Consider the following 22,458-nt stretch of genomic DNA (forward strand, 5'->3'; position numbering starts at 1 on the left):
TCTGTCACATATCATGTAACCAGTTCAATCTGGCAACAACAGTTACCCAAAGACCTTTACTGATAGAATTTTTCTCTGGATTCTAGATTCTTGACTGGTCTTTAGTTTAGCTTCTGGTAATATTAATACCTTTGTTGTCAAAACTCTTTGATGGGGACTAACACTGTCAGACTTTATTTTTTGGGGCTCCAAAATCACTGCAGATGGTGACTGCAGCCATGAAATTAAAAGATGCTTACTCCTTGGAAGGAAAGTTATGACAAACCTAGATAGCATATTCAAAAGCAGAGACATTACTTTGCCAACAAAGGTTCGTCTAGTCAAGGCTATGGTTTTTCCTGTGGTCATGTATGGATGTGAGAGTTGGACTGTGAAGAAGGCTGAGCGCTGAAGAATTGATGCTTTTGAACTGTGGTGTTGGAGAAGACTCCTGAGAGTCCCTTGGACTGCAAGGAGATCCAACCAGTCCATTAGAAAGGAGATCAGCCCTGGGTGTTCTTTGAAAGGAATGATGCTAAAGCTGAAGCTCCAGTACTTTGGCCACCTCATGCAAAGAGCTGACTAATTGGAAAAGACTCTGATGCTGGGAGGGATTGGGGGCAGGAGGAGAAGGGGACGACAGAGGATGAGATGGCTGGATGGCATCACTGACTCGATGGACGTGAGTCTGAGTGAACCCCGGGAGTTGGTGATGGACAGGGAGGCCTGGCATGCTGCGATTCACGGGGTCGCAAAGAGTCGGACACGACTGAACAACTGAATTGAACTGAACTGAACACTGTCCCATCAGGGGAAACCAGGCAAAACTGTGTTAAGCAGCATCTCCCATCTTGGATGAAAATTTTTACGTAGCCCAGGTAAGAGATTCTTCTGGAAAACTATGTAAAATTCAATCTTAAACTTTAATTATTAAAAAAAAATGTGCCTCAATTGTGCAGTAGTATTTCTTAATGCAAGACAGATGCAAGATAGAAATCATCTGAGAATGTAAACCTTCTTCCCTTTACCACTAACAGGTATTATTCTATACCTAGGAATTGTTATACACATACATCAGATCAGATCAGATCAGATCAGTCGCTCAGTCGTATCCGACTCTTTGCGACCCCATGAATCGCAGCACGCCAGGCCTCCCTGTCCATCACCAACTCCCGGGGTTCACTCAGACTCACGTCCATCGAGTCAGTGATGCCATCCAGCCATCTCATCCTCTGTCGTCCCCTTCTCCTCCTGCCCCCAATCCCTCCCAGCATCAGAGTCTTTTCCAATGAGTCAACTCTTCGAATCAGGTGGCCAAAGTACTGGAGCTTCAGCTTTAGCATCATTCCTTCCAAAGAACACCCAGGGCTGATCTCCTTTCTAATGGACTGGTTGGATCTCCTTGCAGTCCAAGGGACTCTCAAGAGTCTTCTCCAACACCACAGTTCAAAAGCATCAATTCTTCGGTGCTCAGCCTTCTTCACAGTCCAACTCTCACATCCATACATGACCACAGGAAAAACCATAGCCTTGACTAGATGGACCTTTGTTGGCAAAGTAATGTCTCTGCTTTTGAATATGCTATCTAGGTTGGCCATAACTTTGCTTCCACGGAGGAAGCATCTTTTAATTTCATGGCTGCAGTCACCATCTGCACTGATTTTGGAGCCCCCAAAAATAAAGTCTGACACTGTTTCCACTGTTTCCCCATCTATTTCCCATGAAGTGGTGGGACCAGATGCCATGATCTTATTTTTCTGAATGTTGAGCTTTAAGCCAACTTTTTCACTCTCCACTTTCACTTTCATCAAGAGGCTTTTTAGTTCCTCTTCACTTTCTGCTATAAGGGTGGTGTCATCTGCATATCTGAGGTTATTGGTATTTCTCCCGGAAATCTTGATTCCAGCTTGTGCTTCTTCCAGCCCAGCGTTGCTCATGATGTACTCCACATATAAGTTAAATAAACAGGGTGACAATATACAGCCTTGACGTACTCCTTTTCCTATTTGGAACCAGTCTGTTGTTCCATGTCCAGTTCTAACTGTTGCTTCCTGACCTGCATACAAATTTCTCAAGAGGCAGATCAGGTGTTCTGGTATTCCCATCTCTTTCAGAATTTTCCACAGTTTATTGTGATCCACACAGTCAAAGGCTTTGGCATAGTCAATAAAGCAGAAATAGATGTTTTTCTGGAACTCTCTTGCTTTTTCCATGATCCAGCGGATGTTGGCAATTTGATCTCTGGTTCCTCTACCTTTTCTAATAGATTTAATTTTTAAGAGAGGGGCAAGAACTATAAGTGATCACTTTTTGATTCTTTGACTTGAAAAGAGATTTGGTCAGCGTATCCCTTTTTCTTCCTTTATTCCTTCTTTGTTTTATCTACAGAATAGTTTATTCTTATTGTAGCTGGCTTCCTGTATTAGAGAATCTTTATCTCTGACAACTGACTGACTATACTAATGGCCACTCCATGATGTCAAGGTGGCCTACTAAGTGAGAGGAAGTTTAACTGCAAATATGCACTTTCAGAACACCCTTGAGACTCCATAGGAAGCTGGGGCATTGGAAAAAGACTGGTGACATGCTCATCAACCCATTTTTTCTCTGCGGAGACCCAGCTAAACAACACTGCCAGTGTCTTTGCATCTGGGTGGGGCCATTGTGACTATTATCTCTTTATTTTCATTTTTGGCTGTGCTGGGTCTTCGTTGCTGCATGCGGCTTTCTCTAGTTATCGTGAGTGAGGGCTACTCTTTATTGTGGTGCACAGGCTTCTATTGCTGTGGCTTCTCTTGTTGCAGAGCGTGGGCTGTAGGCACATGGGCTTTTTTTTAGAGGTTGCTGCACGTGGGCTCAGTAGTTTCAGCTCAGTCTCTAGAGCCCAGGCTCAGCAGGTGTGGCACATGGGCTTATTTGCTCTGAGGTATGTGGATCTTCCCAGATGAGATCAAACCCATGTTCCCTGCATTGGCAGGTGGATTCTTATCTACTGTTCCACCAGGAAGTCTGTGGTGGGGCCATGTGATTAGTTCTCACTAATGGAATGTGAATAAATGTGGAAGAATTAGTGAAGAACCTGAGCTGGCTCAAGGAGTCATTTTTGGATAGGTGACCAACTCATCCTGGTTTGCCTGAGGCTTTTCTGGTTTTAGTACAGAGCATTCGTGTCCTGTGAAGCCCTCAAGTTCTGAGAAAACTAGAATGATTAGCCATCCTACTCTTGGAAGATAATCATTAACTACTGGTCTTAGCAGGAGGAAAAACAAGACTTTTAAAATCAAGATAATTTGGGGTTGTTTGTTCTCAGATTAGCTTACCATGACTAATACAAGAAATGTTTATGCTTCTTATCCTTTAGAACATCATTTCTGTGGTCTTTTCTCCTGCCTTCACTTTCTTTACAAAATATCAGTAAAGCTTGGAACTGATTTTAATTATTTCTGTTTTCTGGACCATATTCACTCACATGAAAAATTGTGCAGTGCTTAAATCACTTGATATATTAGCTATCTATCGCTTCAAAACAAATTACTCCAAAACTTGGCCGGCTTAAAACAACCCATATATCATCTCATGGTTTTTGCAAGTCAGGAATCTGGGCATGCCTTACCTGGGTCCTCTAGCTCAGGGTCTCTCATAAAGTTGCAAACAAGGTGTCTCCAGGGTTGCTGTCCTTTCCAGGTCCAACTGGAGCAGGGTGCCCTTCCCAGCTCACCCACATGGTTGATGGTAGAATTTGATTCCTTTTATAGGATGTTGGACTGCAGACCTCAGTTTGTCCATGGTTGTTGACTGGAGGCCACACTTATTTCCTTGATCTATAAACCTGCTCAAAGAAAAAATGGGCTGGTCAGCAAGGAGGCAATTGCCCTGCGGAGGGGATGCAGAAGGATAATATGATGAAAGAACAGCAAGAAGCCATATTGGCTTGAGTACATGTACAAAGTGGCTGCAGGTGTTAGGGAATGGGGTCAGAAACAGAGGTAGAATCCAGATTCAGAACTTGCAGTGCAAAGACTTCCTTGACTTTAATTCATTTGAGGGTTTTGAACAGGGTCATTTGATTTACTTGAAGAAGATCAACCTGGCTCATGGCAGTTATTAATTGGAGTTTAAGAAAATCTTTTCTGTTTTCACATTGGTCTCTTGAACTTAGTTTATATGCACTGCTTGAGAAGATGAACCTCTCTAGTGTTCTGAAAAAGCAATAAGTTTATGAACCCATGTCAGACCCCAGACTGTGGTAGATCCCATGAGTTAGTGGATGTCACCTGTGTGTGCTCTTTTGGGGCCCACCTGCACAGACTCATGATCTGCCTCATCATTTGAATTTCTTCCTAGGAGACATCTAACCACTTCTTGAGCTTCCCTGCCATAGGTTCACTGCCCAGTCTGGAGCTCTGCATGATTCCTCAGTACCTTCATCAGTTACTCTCAGTACATTTCACTACAAAACATTGCCAATAAAGTAGTAGCTTGTACATAAGTGGACTCTGCCAGTCAGAGAGTATGATATGTCCTCTACTTGTCTCTTGAAGGCAGAGCTATGGACCCATATGTATATATTTAAATGTTTTTGTCTAGCTTTTTATGATTGGTAAGTTTATACTTACTTGGCTGAGCCATGGTGCCCAGCCATGTAGTCAAACATTATTCTAGATGTTTCTATGAGGGTGTTTTTGGATGAGATTAACATTTAAATTGGTGGACTTTGAGTAATGTAGATTGTCCTCCATAATGTGAGTGGGCTGCACCCAATCAGGTGAAGCCCTGAATGAACAAAAGACTACTCTTCCAAGCAAAAAGAGAATTCTGCCAGCAGATGGCCTTGGGACTGGATCTGAGGACTGGCTCTTCCTGGGTCCCTAACCTGTTGGCCCATCCTGTAGATTTTCACCTTGCCTGTCACCATAATTGTATGAGTCAATTTCTAAAAATAGATCTGTTTCCACACACACACATATTTTATTGATTCTGTTTTTCTGGAGAACTCTAATACGCTTCCTTAACAGATGCCAGCTACCTTATGTAAGAGGCTTGCAGAGCATTTCCCAAGCATGAGCAGAGAATAGGTGCTATATTTTTCAGATGCTTATTTGTAGACAGGCACTGTGCCAGCCCTGAGAAGGGCATGAAACTGAATATGACCCATCCTGTTCCCTGAGACTGACACCCTCACAGGGAGTTCTTATCCTATGGTAGAAGGTGCACCTGCTTTAATGGGTCAGTGTTGGGATGAAGCACATGGACTTTGCCACCAGGACCATCTGGGTGTGAGTCCCTGCTCTGCCACTAACAGATCATAAACGTTTCACTCCTCTGAGCCTCTGTTTCTTCCTTTGTTATGTGGAGTTAATAGTCCATAGCATAATGATGAGGCTGCTGAAATAGTAAAAGAGCTAATGTATGTAAAGTATTTGGCAAACAGTATATACTCAACAGATACTCATGTAATTATGAAAACCTTATTGTGTACTTGTGAATAGCTTCAGCAAATTACTTAACCCCTGAAATACTCATTTTGCTCACCTGTAAAATGGCCATAATGATAATGTTATTTTTGCTCTATTAAATTTTATATTAGTAGAGTATATATTGTTCTCCTCTGCTACATATTTTGATGCTCTCTGTCCATTAAAAATGGTGTCTGACAGCACACACAAAAATAAAGATTTTTTAAGGTTAATTTTATCTCCATGATTGCTTATGCAATATTCACTTACTCATTCATTAATTTAAGTATATGAATATTGAGTGTTACTTATGCCAGGAACCATGTTAGGGACTCTGGGTGCATAACTTATAATGTTCTCTGCAGCTTCTAGTGTACTGTCACCCGCTTTTGGCTTTGGCTGAAAACAGAGCACCTTAGAATATACTCAGAGATAAAGGATAACATCCTCGTCCCCACAGAGCTCACTGATTTGTTAAAAATTATCAGAGAGAATCCTGTTTGAACTCAAAGTGGTGGCATTTAGGGCACCTAATGGCACTGTCCTCTCTGCAGACACTCCTGAGGCTGTGTCTTAGTGCAGCGGGAGCCCCTCCCATTCTCAGTAGTTAAGAGCTTCTTTGCCGCCCCAAGGCTGTCCTTTAGGGCGAGATAAGCACTGCAATGAAAGTAATGGAGTTAGCTAATTTACGGCAGTCTTCTTGGCTAAAATAAGCTATTTAATTTCCTGCTCTTGGAAGTGGATCTTCTTAGGGGAGATAATGACTCAAACAGCCTATCAGGGTATAGTCAGAGTTATCTGAATGCCCCAAATGAGGCTGTAGCAAATTTTCAACCAGACACTGGCTTCCAAGACCTTGAGAAATTCTGTCTTGGTAGAAGTTGGCTTTTATCCTGCCTGAGACATTTTAAAACAATTTGGCTGTAGGATAAAACCCTTATTTAATTCATGAGCATGTAAAACATCTCTAGCTCAAAAGTATCCGTTAAGTCCACCCTTCCCAAATATAATTACAAATGGAAATAGAAACTATAAAAAGTTCTAAGTGGAAAATTTCAGGCCAGGGGATCTAATTTCTCTAGACATGGCGGTTAACACCTCCAGATTGTCCACTGGCAGCATTAACTTCTCTAAGGATCTGATGTTCTTTTATGCTGAAGTGCACAAGCCATGGAGTTTGTACTTGTTTGGGGAGCAGCCCAAGCCCATACCTGGGTACGAGAGGGTCAAACATTGATCCTGAGTGCTCACTGTCTCCTCTGTACCCCACCCTCTAAGGCAAACAGTTTTTTTTGCCTGCCCTATCCGTGAGCTTTGTTAGAGCCAGGAGAGGTAAAAAAGGAGAGATGTTGGTGATTTGTGCCTGACATGGCCAAAACATATTTGCCAAAGGGAAGAAGGAATAGACACTGAAGGAAAGGGAAAAGGAAGAGTAGGGAGATGGAAGTTGCAGTTTCTTAACCTAATCTCAGAGATGACATCCTATTGCTTTTGCGGTTTGCTATTCTTTAGAAGTGAGCACCAAGTCCAGCCCATACTCAAGGGGAGAGGATTACACAAGGGTATGAATACCTGGAGAGAGGGATCACTATGACCCATCTCAGGAAACTGTTCACCATGCTTGATGCCTCCAGTGAGGTTTGGGTTTTGTAGATTTTCCTGAGTAGTTGATAAGGAACTGATTCTCCCTGGGATGTGAATGGAAAGAAGCCTGGCTTTGGGTCCTCTGAACAGTTTTGAATTATTACTATCCTCTCTCAAGGGCTTCCCACATGGTGCTAGTGGTAAAGAATCCACCTGCCAATGCGGGAAATGAGAGTTTGATCCCTGGATCAGAAAGATCCCCTAGAGTAGGAAATGGCAATTTACTCCAGTGTTCTTGCCTGGAAAAGTTCCAAAGACAGAGGAGCCTGGGAGGCTACAGTTTGTGGGGTTGTGAAGAGTTGGACATTACTGGTCCCATCACTTCATGGCAAATAGAAGGGGGAAAAGTGGAAACAGTGACAGATTTAATTCTCCTGGGCTCCAAAACTGACTGTGAATGGTGACTATAGTCATGAAATTAAAAGACTTTTGCTCCTTGGAAGGAAAGCTATGCCAAACCTAGACAGCATATTAAAAAGCAGAGACACCACTTTGCCAACAAAGATCCATTTAGGTCAAAGTTATGGTTTTTCCAGTTCAGTTCAGTTCAGTTGCTTAGTCGTGTCCGACTCTTTGTGACCCCATGAACTGCAGCATGCCAGGCCTACCTATCCATCACCAACTCTTGGAGTCCACCCAAACCCATGTCCATTGAGTCAGTGATGCCATCCAACCATCTCATCCTCTGTCGTCCCTTTCTCCTTCTGCCCTCAATCTTTCCCAGCATCAGGGTCGTTTCAAATGAGTCAGCTCTTCACATCAGGTGGCCAATGTATTGGAGTTTCAGCTTCAAAATCAGTCCTTCCAATGAACACTCAGGACTGATCTCCTTTAGGATGGACTGGCTGGATCTCTTTGCAGTCCAAGGGACTCTCAAGAGTCTTCTCCAATACCACAGTTCAAAAGCAACAATTCTTCTAAGCTCAGCTTTCTTTTATAGTCCAATTCTCAATTCCATACATGATCACTGGAAAAACCATAGCCTTGACTAGACGGACCTTTGTTGACAAAATAATGTCTCTGCTTTTTAATATGCTGTCTGCTGCTGCTGCTAAGTCGCTTCAGTCGTGTCTGACTCTGTGCGACCCCATAGATGGCAGCCTGCCAGGCTCCCCAGTCCCTGGGATTCTCCAGGCAAGAACACTGGAGTGGGTTGCCATTTCCTTCTCCAATGCATGAAAGTGAAAAGTGAAGGTGAAGTTGCTCAGTCGTGTCCGACTCTTAGCGACCTGATGGACTTCAGCCCACCAGGCTCCTCCGTCCATGGGATTTTCCAGGCAGGAGTACTGGAGTGGGGTGCCATTGCCTTCTCCGAATATGCTGTCTAGGTTGGTCAAAACTTTCCTTCCAAAGGGTAAGCATCTTTTAATTTCATGGGTGAAATCACCATCTGAAGTGATTTTGGAACCCCCCAAAGTAAAGTCAGTCACTGTTTCCACTGTTTCCCCATCTATTTGCCATGAAGTGATGGGACCGATCCCATGATCTTAGTTTTCTGAATGTTGAGTTTTAAGCCAACTTTTTCACTCTCCTCTTTCACTTTCATCAAGAGGCTCTTTAGTTCTTCTTCTCTTTCTGCCAGAAGGGTGGTGTCATCTGCATATCTGAGGTTATTGGTGTTTCTCCTGGCAATCTTGATTCCAGCTTGTGCTTCCTCCAGCCCAGCATTTCTCATGATGTACTCTGCATAGAAGTTAAATAAGCAGGGTGACAATATAGAGCCTTGACGTACTCCTTTTCCTATAGGAACCAGTCTATTGTTCCATGTCCAATTCTAACTGTTGCTTCCTGCATACAGGTTTCTCAAGAGGCAAGTCAGGTGGTCTGGTATTCCCATCTCTTTCAGAATTTTCCACAGTTTATCATGATCCACACAGTCAAAGGCTTTGGCATAGTCAATAAAGCAGAAATAGATGTTTTTCTGGAACTCTCTTGCTTTTTCCATGATCCAGCGGATGTTGGCAATTTGATCTGTGGTTCCTCTGCCTTTTCTAAAACCAGCTTGAACATCTGGAAGTTCACGGTTCATGTATTGCTGAAGCCTGGCTTGGAGAACTAGCATTACTTTGCTAGTATGTGAGATGAGTGCAATTATGCGGTAGTTTGAGCATTCTTTGGTATTGCCTTTCTTTGGGATTGGAATGAAAACTGACCTTTTCCATTCTTGTGGCCACTGCTGAGTTTTCCAAATGTGCTGGCACATTGAGTGCAGCACTTTCACAGCATCATCTTTCAGGATTTGGAATAGCTCAACTGGAATTCCATCACCTCCACTAGCTTTGTTCGTGGTTTTTCCAATAGTCATGTACAGATGTGAGTGCTGGACCATAAAAAAGGCTGAGCAACAAAGAATTGATGCTTTTGAATTGTGGTGCCAGAGAAGACTCTTGAGAGTCTCTTGGGCAGCAAGGAGATCAAACCAGTCAATGCTAAAGGAAATCAACCTGAATATTTTATTGGAAGTAAATATTCAGCTGAGGCTGAAGCTCCAGTACTTTAGCTACCTGATGCAAAAAGCCAACTCATTGGAAAAAACCTTGATGCTGGGAAAGACTGAAGGCAGGAGGAGAAAGGGCGATAGAGGATGGGATGGTTGGATGGCATCACTGACTCAATGGACATGAGTTTGAGCAAACTCCGGCAGATAGTGAAGGACAGGGAAGCCTGGTGTGCTGCAGTCCATGGGGTTGCAAAGAGTGGGACAGGACTTAGTGACTGAACAACTCTCTTAACTTCTGTTTTTGGAATGCAAGCTATATCATTGTCATCACTTTCTATAATTTTCACAACTTGAAGGAAGGAAGAGAGCCAACATTATGAAGGCAGACTGTAGTATACAGTATGTGGTATACTACAACATGTGAGCATACTGTAGCATGTAGATATATACTACGGCATGTAGGTATTTTATATGGGCTTCCCTGGTGGCTCAGTGGTAAAGAATCTGCCTGTAACGCAGGAGACATGAGTTTGATCCCTGCGTTGGGAAGATCTTCTGGAAGAGGGCATGGCAACCCACCCCAGTATTCTTGCCTGAAAAATCCCATAGGCAGAGGAGGCTGGTGGGCTACATTCTATGCAATGGCAAAAGAGTTGGATAGGACTGAAGCAATTAAGCATGGCATGACATCATCAGCCCCATTTTCCAAATGAGGAAACTAAGACTCTGAAGTAAAGCAATCTTGCTTAGTGTCACTCAGTTAATAAGAGACAGAGCTAGGATTCTAACCCTAGACTGTCTTCCTCAAAGCCCATGTCCCTGCCACTTCGCTAAGCAGCAACAGCTTTGATTTCAGGAAAATCTTCCTTAGATAGAGCAGTAGATAAAAGTTGCCTACCAGATTCTGCAAATTTTCTGAACTAAGTAAAAACTCAAACATTTCTGCTATTCCTTGACAATGGGTTCTCTGCTCCGACATAGGGCTGAACTATAAACAAATAGAAAATGCAGGAAACAAATTACTTGCCGTTTGGCAGTGCAGCTGACTGGTTGAGCAATTCAACTTTGGAATTCGACAGACCTGAGGCGTTCAAATGCAGGTTCTGCCTCTTTTCACCTGTGCCATCACGGCAAGTTGCCTAATCTCTCTAACATTATTTCCCTAACTGTCAAATGGAATACTGTGAAGATGAGATGGTCTCAATGTACATAAGACTCAGGGCCCAGCACAGAGAAAGGCTTGAATACCTTCTGAATATTTCTCCCCTGGCTCCTTCAGTATTCCAAATCCCATTCAGTTAATGCGTGCTTGTTATTGTCAATCTCTTCTGGGCAAAATCAAATCCTGGGCACACAGTATATTTGCCAATGGAAGTTAATTCTTGGTGCGTATAAAGACTGCTATTGTAAATTTTGTGCAAAGTGGAGCTCATCCAGGTGCCTCACAGAAATTGTCACTCAATGCTCTGTTTCTCCAGGAAACCTAGAAGAGAAGCAGTGCCTTCTGCTGGTGGGGGCTTCTACAGAGGTCCACACAGATGGAATCGCAGACAAGTGTTTGATCCAAATTAAATAGTCCAATAGTTCACTACTCTTCTCGGGCTAGGGGGTGAAGGAGAGGCCAAGAGTCATGTCCCTCACATGGAAACATGAAGCTAGAGGTCAGGAGGCTACTCTCTCAGCCCAATATCAGGTGTTTGCCCTCTATGCACTTGGCTATGATATAATGCACAATTTCCTCATTCTTAACCTGTCTCTTGTCTTACCCTGCTCTTCAGCCGAGGTACATGATGGCTCCAGGCAAAAGGGAGAAATGCTTACAGACCTTGATGTGACCAGAAAGTGAAAGTGAAAGCCGCTCAGTCGTGTCCAACTCTTTGCGACCTCATGGACTCTAGCCTGCCAGGCTCCTCTGTCCATGGAATTCTCCAGGCTGGGAATATTGGAGTAGGTACCCATTCCCTTCTCCAGGGGATCTTGCCAACCCAGGGATCAAACCCAGGTTTCTCACCTTGCAGGAGGATTCTTTACTGTCTGAGCTACCAGGGAAGCCCAAGAATGCTGGAGTAGATAGTCTTGATGTGACAAGAACGCAGAGTCAGATCTCTAGTTAGAATGTCTCCCCATTGTTCTACTGGCTTAAATAAGATCCTTGCTTCATCCTGCCTGTGTTATCTTGTCTTCTGGTTCACTACATGGAGACAAAGTGTAACTCTTTGTCTTAGAATATTCACATTGTACCATCTCCCCAGCTGACTTGTAGAATGAATGTGATTTCAAACCTCTCTGTTCTTTTGATGCTGGACATAGGAAAGAAACCCCAAGAGTTGACAGTCAGTATGTGACAGATGCTTACTGCTGACAGGGAGAAGACAGACACAGCCACGATAAGGTGGAGATCACTGTGGCTGGCAAATGCCTCCCATTTCTCTTAATAATGCTCTCCCTACTCCTGTCATAGGATATGGATTGTTAAGTGTCGGGAAGGAGCTGAAGATGGGAATGGATCATGATATATGATATGGGATGATATGTGATGAAAAGAAAAAAAGAGTTTCCTCTTTTTTTAATTAAAATTTAAAAAATTTAATTTAAATTAATTTTTTCAGCCACACCATGCAGCTTGCAGGATCTCAGTTCCTGGATCAGGAATTGAACCCAGGTCACTGCAGTGGAGGTCTTCACTGGGAGCTCAGCTCTCAGAATCCCCCTGCAATGCAGGAGATCCCAGTTCAATTCCTGGGTCAGCAAGATTTCCTGGAGGAGGGACGGCTACCCACTCCAGTATTCTTGGGCTTCCCTGGTGGCTCATCTGGTAAAGAATCTGCCTGCAAAGCAGGAGACCTGGGTTCAATCCCTGGGTAGGGAAGATCCCCTGGAGGAGGGCATGGCAATCCACTCCAGTATTCCTGCCTGGAGAATCCCCATGAACAGAGGAGCCTGGTGGGCTACAGTCTATGGGGTCACAAAGAGTCTGATGCAACTGAGTGACTAAGCACAGCTCAGCACTGCAGTGAAAGCGCCGAGTTCTGACCACTGGACCACCAGGGAATTCCTCCAATTAAAAATATTTTAAAATCCTGTTAAGAATGTCTGGGAGCTTAGGCTTTACATACCTTGCCTCAGTTACCCTGAACTCTAGCCAGAAATAAGGCCTCAATAACATTTCCTATGATTTGGTGTGTTTCCTCTGATTTGGTAACTCTTAGTCTTATTTTAAGTTACCTAAGGGACCCCAAAGTGCCATGCCTGCTTCATAATGCTAACCTCATACCCACCTTTGACAGCTGGCTTCCCGTCATCTGTGTGGGCTTCCATGCATGCAGCTCACCCACCACTGTGAGACTTGATGCCTCTCCCATTATTCATGCTGCATTTTTCGTGAGAGCCTTCCTTTGGCTAAAGAAGTATGACTCAGTTCTTCCCCCCAAACTGCTCTGTTAGTCTGTAATCTGGTTACTGTCAGGCTATTTCACTACTTCCCTGACTGTTCTTTGTCATCCTTTTTGGTTTTTATTGCTCTATCTGGATCTTAACATTTTTGTTCCTTAGTAGCTATACTTTTTCTTTTCATTCATTTTCTCCCTAGGCCAAAAAGCTAACTCACCCCCAGAGTTTAAACTGCTATCATGTGATGAAGCTTACAAGTCTGTGTCTCCAGGCAGAACTTTCTCTGGAGTGCCATAGCCAATGTCCATCAAAAATTTTCCTTGAATGTCCCAAACCTCCTGAAACTCAACCTGTCTAAAGCTAAATTAATTCCCTACTCTAGCCCACCAAACTCCTCTCTTGATTTTTCTATTTACTAGGAGACATCATCACTCCTGCAGATTCCAAAGTCAAACCCCCTAACCCCAAGTTCATCCTTGATTCTCGCTCCTTCTCATCCCACATCCAATACGTCCTAAAGGTTTTACCTCCTAAATGTCTCTTTCACGTGTCCCTTCCCACCTTGCCTTTCAATTACAGCCCTAGCCTCATTTTTTTTGACCTGGACTATTATTTTTACTAGTTTTCTAGTCTCTTCACCTCCATCTGATGCCTTCTAGTCCCATTCCTTAGCTCAAAATACTCTCTATAAAATGAAAACCTGATCAGGACACTTTTCTTTTCACACAGCTGTTGCAATAAAATCTAACTTCTTTTCATGGTATAGGAGCCCACTGTGCTCTGGCTCCTGCCTCCCTGCCCCTCACTCCCCTCCCATGGGGTCCTTCACCCTGTGCACTGGCATATCTCATACATCATGTGATTTAATACATAACAACCTTAGCAATTGCTGTTCCTTTTGCATAAATGCCCTCTACTTCTTATATACATTGGGCAAATGCCTGTTCATTACTAAAAACTCAGCTTGGATGTTACCCCAGTAAATCCTTCACTAAAACCTCCCCCAAAGTCACTACTGACCCCTCAATACCATGCCACATCCGATACGCACTTTTACGCAGACCTACATGACGCCTATTTGTTTATGTGCTTAGCTCCCTCCCCAGACTGTGAGATGCTGCATCCTTAGCAATCATCACAGAGTCTTATAAGAGGTATACACTTTTAATAAAAGCTTGTTTTCATCAACTTAATGTGCATATTTCCTTATGTTTTCCCTATTGGATCTTTCACATATAAAATAACGTAGTTTGAAAATTTTCTTTTTTCTAACCTTTATGAAGGCTTTCTCATATGAAAAGAGAAAAGAATATTTATACCAATGACTCATTACATCATTTGAAATAACAAATATCTGAATAGATCTTTAGAAAGGTGAATTTCCAACAAAAGGAAAGCATGGTAAAATTTGCTGTCACATTTCAGGTTACATGGAATCCAGTTATCAGTGATATATTTGCCTAGAGTTTTCAGTCTGTGGCTTCGATGATGCCCTGGAGGGAAGCCCAGAGCCTCGAGTCCTGCCTGGCACACCTCAGACTCTTGGCAAATCTTTCTTAAATGAATGAACCTCTCTGGCCCTTTGCTTCCTCTACAGTGAAGGGAAGGATGAGACTAGACTGCATCTGAGCTTTCTTTCTGCTCTCATGTTTTATGATTCTGATTTAATTACAAACACAGAGTAACTCAGAAGGAATGATACAACTGCCTGTCATCAGAGAGATGGCTCTATCCATGAATGGACATTCTCTAATGGGGCTTCTATCTTTAAAAACTCTGTGTCATTATTACTTTTGCTTATAAAGGTAAATGCATGCTCATTAGATACCCTTAGTAGTTTGGTATATAATATTTCAGATGACTTCTTATGCATGTACAGGCATTTCTCATTTTATTGCACTTTGCTTTACTGTGCTTCAAAGATACTGTGTGTTTTACAAATGGAAGACTTCTGGAAACCTCATGTTGTCAGATGATGGTGTTTTTTAACAATGAAATATTTTTAAAAATTAAGGGAGACTTAATTTTAAAATAAAATTAAATATTTTAAAATTAATTAAAAATTAATATACATTGTTTTCTTACATTTTATATGCTCACACAAAAATTTGTGTGACTTGCTTTATTGCAATATTCACTTTATTGTGGTGGTCTGTAACTGAATTTGCAATATCTCTGAGGTATGCCTGTACATAAGTAATATCAGACTTTTTTGGGGGCCATTGATCACTTTTTAAAAAAAAAAAACTAATCAAAACATCATGAACATCTTTCAGAGACAATTTTCGTTATGGAAAAAGAAATTGTTTGGTGATTGATGTCAGTGGCTTCTGTTAAAAATATAAACAATACTCTCTCTTTCTATCATATTCTTGACCAGAAAGCTGAGGGAGGGAGAGTCCCTAACCTGTTTAAAATACAAATTCCATTTCACATGTCATATAATTCCTGGAAATCCCTTGGAAGTTGTGCTCACTTTTATGCCTTTGAAGCCCTTGAACGCCTTCTTTAGCACCTTTTGACTGCTGTCATTGAACAGAAACACTGGGCTTTTGGCACCTATGGGAAATGCCATGAGGGGTGCCAGGAAGCCCACATTCCTAAGACTTGCAAGTTTCATCTTCGCTGGTAGTTCTGTCGTCCTTTCTCCCTGCCCTGCTGCTTTGAGGCTATAGCTCTTCCAGGGGCAGCCTAACTAAGTAGCCTGAATCCCTCCTCCTCTCTTCACCCCTCCCCCTCCCCTGCCACCCCTGCGACGTCTCACTTTGGGTGCTGCTTAATATGCAGCCAGCATCCACTCAATATAATGCGCCTTTACCTGCCAATGTGCTTTGAGGGATATTGTTAGCATTAAATTTGCCATTTACATTTTCATGTCTGACATAATTGAGGAATGAATGCTCTTATGAAAATTAAACTTGTGGTTCTCCCGGGCTGCTGTAACCCTGTTAAAATGTAATGTGATTTTTGATGCTTCTTCTTGAGGTTTTTATTAAATAGAATATCAGGATGACTAATTCCCCAGGCCTAAATGCAGGCTGGGAAGCAGCATTATTGATAGGGCCGTGTCCAAATGGTCCTCTGTGCTCAGCCTCTAATGGCCTAATAATGCATTATACTTGAATCAGAAATACTTTGAGTTGCAGTGCTTATTGCCATTATTGAAAACACCTGGATGCTCCATTCATCAAGGTTACATCCAAAGGGGCCCATTTGTTTATTAGGCTGTCAGTAAACATCTCTATTTGGTCTGGGTTCAGCCACATTTGGCCACTCTGGAGAGAGAATTCAGGTCCAGCTTGGGGATCTCTTGCTGTTTCTCCTGATTAGTTTTCTTGTTAAGAGAAAAGCAAGCTAATGAAAAGTTGGGAGTGGCTTTATAAAGAACACGTTTTACCTCACATAATCTGCCGTGACAGTAGCAGAGATGGGGATGCCGGCTTCTGCGGGGGCCCCTGGCGGCTCCGTCTTTCAGCAGCTGCCAGATGGCCACCCTGCCTCCCCGGTCCTCTCACCCGGTGCCGACACCCACCAGCTCCGATTCTGCAGCCCTGCAGAAGGAAGGCCACATCTCCCGTGTCTGCCGTCTCCCACAGAAAAAAAACAAATTCCTCTCTTTTTGGGTATCCAGAGAGTGACATTTCCCTTTCACAGACGTCTCCTGACTTACACCCGCCATCAGGAGGACTTGGCAGCAATATTGGGATTAAACCGGAAATGCTTCAGGATGCCTTTTTAAAAGGCATGTTTCAAAAAAAAAAAATTATAAAATACAAGAAGCATTCCCTCTGCATGAAAAAGAAATACATTTATGACCTTTCTGTTCAGGACAATGACTTTTTGTGAAGTAAAAGGACACCTCTGTAACCCCATCCAGGTCCAGATCTAAAACTCTGCCAGCACCCAGGAGTCCTCCCCCAGTGTTCCACCCAGATTTCCTCTACTGCTGCGGTAGCCACCTTGCAGCCTTATCTTCCAACTCATGAGTCCACCATGATATTCGAGTCTGTAGACCACCCAGGACCAGCCACCAGATCCATCCAACTTTTCCTTTCAAAGACATCTGTGAACAGGCTCCTGGCCTTTGCTTTCCAGTCCTGACTAGAATGTCTCAGGGAAGGGACAGACAATGCAAATTGCATAGTGAGGGTAGAAAAAATCCACCCAGTAAGAAAAGCCAGAGATTGAAATGGAAAAACTTTTCCCCATGGTTGTCCTGCTCTGCTGGGGGGCTGGTCTTGGTATCCATTCAAGCACTGGGTTGGCTTGTGATTCTGATCAAAATGCAAACATTTACACACCCCTAAAATTACATCTTCTGTCTCTTCCTGTTCCTGAAGCAGGAAGGGGTGGATTTGCATCAGTTAAAAATTACATACTCAATGAGTATTTCATTATTGCCACCCCCAAAATGGAAAAACGTCTATCAAAGATGGTCATGTGCTTGTTTTAAAAAAGCATGTGTCCCTCAGCTTTTACTGCCTCTTTGGGGACTGCTCTATGATCTTTTCAAGCTTCTCTCACTACAGCGGTCTGACAAGGCCTGAGCTGTAAGCCCTGAAGGCTATGGGGCAGGATGGGGCAGGCAGGGCTCAGCTTTCCTGGTCTGTGGGCCCACCTGAAGGAAAGGTCATTCTCCTCAGAGGGACTGTCTGGTGGCTAATATCGCAGGCGTGTGAACTGACACTAGTGACCTCTGTTAGCAGTGTTTGTTTCTGAAGTCTCTGGGGCCAAGAGGAGAGTTGGATAGGAAAATCTGTTCTCTCCTGCAAGTAGGAATTACCTGAGCAATGATTCTTTTCCCTGAAGCACTGAGAAGATTTCCTGTGTTCACAGTTCTACTGCTGAGGGAGGCATCTGGCTGGGATGAGGCAAAGGCTTTTATACCTGCTGCTTTCAACCCCCTTCTTGCTTTTGTAAAAAAAACAAACAGAAATCTCAATTAAATAGAGTTGGGAGACTAACAGGGGAGCTCTGACACCCTGCCTCATAGCTGCATGCATGCACGCATGCTAAGTTGCTTCAGTCGTGTCTGACTCTGTGCAATCCCATGGACGGCAGCACACCAGGCCCCCCTGTCCACAGGATTCTCCAGGCAAGAACACTGGAGTGGGTTGCCATTTCCTTCTCCAACCCAACAGAAAGAAGAAACATTCCTCTTTCCAGGCAAGAACTCAGACAATGAAAAGCCATGGACTCTCTGCGTAATGTAGCCCTCCCAACCTTTGTTTCCCCCTCTATAAAAGAGTTCTCCTTTCCTTGCTGGGTAGGGATTTGGATGGTTGTAAACCCCAAACTGCAATTCTCTGCTGATCTTGAATAAACCCATCTTTGGTGGAGAAATATCTGGGCTATAAAGTGCTTAATAAATGCAGGCTCTTAATCAGCATCTTGACTGTGTGGATCAAAACAAACTGGAAAATTCTTAAAGATATGGGAATACCAGACCACCATACCTGCCTTCTGAGCAATCTGTAATGCAGGTCAAGAAGCAACAGTTAGAACCGGACATGGAAAAACAGACTGGTTCCAAATTGGGAAAGGAGTATGTCAAGGCTGTATATTGTCACCCTGCTTATTTAACTTATATGCAGAGCACGTTGTGCAAAACACTGGGCTGGATGAAGCACAAGTCAGAATCAAGATTGCAGGGAGAAATATCAATAACCTCAGATATACCCATGACACCACCCTTATGGCAGTAAGTTAAGAGGAACTAAAGAGCCTCTTGATGAAAGTGAAAGAGGAGAGTGAAACAGTTGGCTTAAAGCTCAGCATTCAGAAAACTAAGACCATGGGATCCGGTCCCATCACTTCATGGCAAATAGATGGGGAAATAATGGAAACAGTGACAGACTTTATTTTCTAGGGCTCCAAAATCACTGCAGATGGTGACTGCAGCCATGCAATTAAAAGACACTTGCTTCTTGGAAGAAAAGCTATAACCAGCATAGACAGCATATTAAAAAGCAGAGACATTACTTTGCCAACAAGTTCCATCTAGTCAAACCTATGGTTTTTCCAGTAGTCATGTATGGATGTGAGAGTTGGACCATAAGGAAAGCTGAGCACTGAAGAATTGATGTTTTTGAACTGTGATGTTGGAGAAGACTCTTGAGAGTCCCTTGGAGTGCAAGAAGATCAAACCAGTCAATCCTAAAGGCCATCAGTCCTGAATATTCATTGGAAGGACTGATACTGAAGCTGAAGCTCCAATACTTTGGCCACCTGATGTGAATAACTGACTCATTGGAAAAGACCCTGATGCTGGGGAAGATTGAAGGCAGGAGGAGAAGGGGATGACAGAGGATGAGATGGTTGGATGGCATCACTGACTTGATAGACATGAGATTGAATAAGCTCTGGGAGTTGGTGATGGGCAGGGAAGCCTGGTGTGCTGCAGTCCATGGGGTCACAAAGAGTTGACATGACTGAGTGGCTGAACTGAATGAGCATCTTACTTAATTTGATCATTGACCAGAAGCAGGGACCTTACCCTTGTTCTCTGCTGTTACTCTTAGACTTTACAGAGCATCTGGTGCTCAGGAAATATATATTGAATGAATGAAAGGTTTTTTTTTTTGGGTGGTGGGGATATGTTTGCTTTTTGGGAGAGAATGAGAAGGTTTATTGTAATACCTTTTCTCTGAACAGATTGAACTGCCACTGACTACCTCACCCCTTCTTATTCAGCCAAGATAATTGTTTGAAGAATCCAGGGATCTGCCGTGTTCTTCTGTATCTTCCTGTTCTCAGACCTACCCTAGGAACTATGATGTTCTAAGTCGGAGGATGAGAAGGGTGCAGAGGGAACTGCGACTTTGATGACAGGTGAATGCAGTTTGAGACCCAGCTCTGCTCCTCACTAGCTAAGACCATAGCAATGTGACTTGACAAGCAGAGCCTCAATTTTACATCTTTTCTAAAAAAATTATAATTTTATTTATTTTTGGCTGTGTTGGGTCTTTGTTGTTGCATGGACTTTTCTCCAGTTGCGTGGACTTTTTTCCAGTTATGGAGAGTGGGGGCTACTCTCTAATTGCGATGCGTGGGCTTCTCTTGCTGTGAAGCACGGGTTCTAGGTGCTTGGGCTTCAGTAGTTGCAGCACATGGGCTCAGTAGTTGTGGCTCCAGGGCTCTAGAGCATGGGCTCAACAGTTGTGGTGCAGGGGCTTAGTTGCTCTGTGGCATGTGAGATCTTCCTGGATCGGGAATGACCTGTGTCTTCTGCATTGACAGGTGGATTCTTTATCACTGAGCCATCAGGGAAGTGCCTCGATTTTCCATCTTAAAATGAAATCAAGCTTTCCTTGGTCTTATAAAGCTTCAAAATCCAGTCTGTGTGGGTATTCAATAAATGACATTGCCTTCCCTGCACAGATGGTTAAATCAAAGCCTAGAATACTAAAGTGAAAGTCACTCAGTCTATGGACTCTTTGCAACCCCATAGACTATACAGTCCATGGCATTCTCCAGGCCAGAATACTGGAGTGGGTAGCCTTTCCCTTCTCCAGGGGATCTTCCCAGCCCAGGGATCAAACCCAGGTCTCCTACATTGCAGCCAGATTCTTTATCTACTGAGCCACAAGAGAGGCCCAAGAATACTGGAGTGGGTAGCCTATCCCTTCTCCAGGGGATCTTCCCGGCCCAGGAATTGAATTACACTCTGAAAATCATTAGAATAAGGGCTGAAATGCCAGGGACATGTGCACTCAGTCAAAAGGAGAATAACAAAGTAAAAATAGGGTATCTTAAATCTTCAGGATGCAAACTTCTAAACCCACATCCAAGAGAACAGAATTCAGCAAATGCTTTGTAAAAGAAAACACAGGTTTATGATATGGAGAGCTGACAGAATTGATTGGAAATAAATTCATCTTCAAACACATCCACTTATTTAGGAAGTATGAGGGCCATCCTATGAAATGGATTGACAGTAAGATATTCTAATTATTCATTCTGTTTCTAGCATTTGACAGTGAGCATGGGGATTCCAGTGCAGAGGAAACCATTTCTGCTTAATGACCCTGGCTGCAGTGAAGATGAAATAGATGTGGCTTCCTCCCTCCATCCCTTATCCTGGCCTCATCAGAATCACAGCTTCTTAAGGTCAGAGATGCCAAAGGTAGCTTTTCTTCAAGAAACTTGAAAGCCCACAGGACATGTGTCTTCTCTGACCTTAATTGGTTGCCATGTGTGAGGAATACCTAGTGTGATGGGATTAGCCCACCCAGGTGATATCACCTGGGCCACATACTAGAGTCATCTGGGGAGACTGCCTGAGTTCCACCTCTTCTCAGAGCCTCCTCTGAGGGAGGCTGTGTCTCTATTTTTCTTTTTTGACCTCGCTGGATAGCATGCATGTGGGATCTCAGACTAGGGATCCAATCCATGTCCCCTGAAGTGGAAACGACAAGTCTTAACCACTGGACCACCAGGGAAGTCTCAGATTTTTGCAGTTTGATTTGTCATTTACCCAAGATTTGCATGGAGAAGAAATAGGGAGACCACAAGCCATAGGATGAGGACCACCATCCCTAGTTTTTTTAAATCATGGTAAAATTCATGTAATATAAAATAACCATTTAAAAATATACAATTGAGTGGCTTGTAGCATATTCACAATGTTGCGAAACTGTCACCAATAGATAGTTCCAAAACTTTTTCATGACCTTAAAGAGAAACCCCATATCCATTAAGCAGTCACTCTCTACTCAACCATCTGCCCAGTCCCTGGCAGTCAGCAATCTTTCTGTCCCTGGATCTACCTCTTCTGTTCTATTTCATATACATGGAATCATTAATATGTGACTTTTTGAGTCTTGCATCTTTCCCTCACCATAATATTTCCCAGGTTTATCCATGTTGCAGCATGTGTCTGGATCGCGCTCCTTTTTGTGGCTGAGTGGTATTCCATGGTATGGCCATATCACATTTTGTTCATTCGTTCATCAGCTGTGCATTGGATTGCTTCCTTTTGATCATTTTGAGTAGTGCTGCTATGAACTTTTCAGTGAAAGTTTTTGTTTGAATATCTGTTTTCAATTTTTTCGGATGTATACCTAGGAGTGAAATTGCAGAGTAACTTTATGTTAAACTGAGAAACTGCCAAACTGTTTTTCATAGTAGCTTCACCCTTTTTCACTCCTACCAGCACAGTGTAACGTTTCCAATTTCTCCACATTCGTCCCAACACTTTTTATTGTCCGGTATGTTTGATTATGGCCACTGTAGCAGATGCGAAGTGGGATCTAATTGTGGTTTTTGTTTGCATTTCCCTAAGACTAATGACACTGAGCACATCTCTCAGTTCTTAACAGTCAACCTCATGGGTTTTCTTCCTTCCAGGAACTGGTTTGGGACCCACAGGGAAGGGAGGGAAACAGACATTAAACATTCTGTTTGAAAAGGAATTTAAATACATTTTAAAAAGAACACTGTAAGCCACAATAAAGATGGCAAAGTAGATATCTGAAAAGAGATACACGTTCAAAAAGAAAACAACTCACAGTATTGGCTTAGAAGGACTATAAGAAAGATGAAATTGAG

The 22,458-nt window shown here is 43.1% G+C and overlaps 1 long non-coding RNA gene across 1 annotated transcript in view; it reads right to left on the reverse strand.

Moving 5' to 3' along the window:
- Positions 1-1,409: 1,409 nt before the first annotated feature.
- Positions 1,410-22,458, reverse strand: part of LOC139182721 (uncharacterized) — a 56,585-nt gene continuing 35,536 nt past the window's right edge. The window contains exons 5-6 of the long non-coding RNA XR_011566254.1: positions 21,749-21,971; positions 1,410-3,808 (exon numbers count right to left, since the gene is read on the reverse strand). This is a non-coding gene — a long non-coding RNA (uncharacterized lncRNA). The remainder of the gene's footprint in view (positions 3,809-21,748; positions 21,972-22,458) is intronic.

Source organism: Bos indicus, chromosome 4 (genome assembly GCF_029378745.1).
Source record: "Bos indicus isolate NIAB-ARS_2022 breed Sahiwal x Tharparkar chromosome 4, NIAB-ARS_B.indTharparkar_mat_pri_1.0, whole genome shotgun sequence".
Classification (NCBI taxonomy): Eukaryota; Metazoa; Chordata; class Mammalia; order Artiodactyla; family Bovidae; genus Bos; species Bos indicus.